This window comes from Aplysia californica, unplaced genomic scaffold, assembly GCF_000002075.1.
Source record: "Aplysia californica isolate F4 #8 unplaced genomic scaffold, AplCal3.0 scaffold00148, whole genome shotgun sequence".
Taxonomy (NCBI): Eukaryota; Metazoa; Mollusca; class Gastropoda; order Aplysiida; family Aplysiidae; genus Aplysia; species Aplysia californica.
In genome coordinates this window covers 1206967-1207318 of record NW_004797418.1, presented here as the reverse complement: position 1 = coordinate 1207318, position 352 = coordinate 1206967, and positions in this window count along the sequence as shown.

The following is a 352-nucleotide window of genomic DNA, read 5'->3' as shown; positions in this document are numbered from 1 at the left end:
CCAACCCCTCCCGCCAGTGACCCCGCTACCTTCAAGTGCCTGGATCCTCCACGCCTTGCTTTTGATCGCCTGGATCTTACAAAGTCCCACCCTCTTCTATCCACTTCCTTCCGCTTAAGATTTGTCCTTTCACCTATAAGAATTATACAATACTGCTAAGGCAGAAATATCTCTTATGGTTAGGAACCTTCTCCAACTGCCCAGCCGGATAAAAGGAGGACTACAATCCCAGGCCCCAGGGGTTCCAAAAAATGTGTTTGAGTGTGTGTGTGGAAGGGGGGGGGGGGGGTTTTTGTTTCTTCCCTCCTCTGCACCCGCCTCTGGTACGGAGTTCTCAATTTTAGCTCTCCGA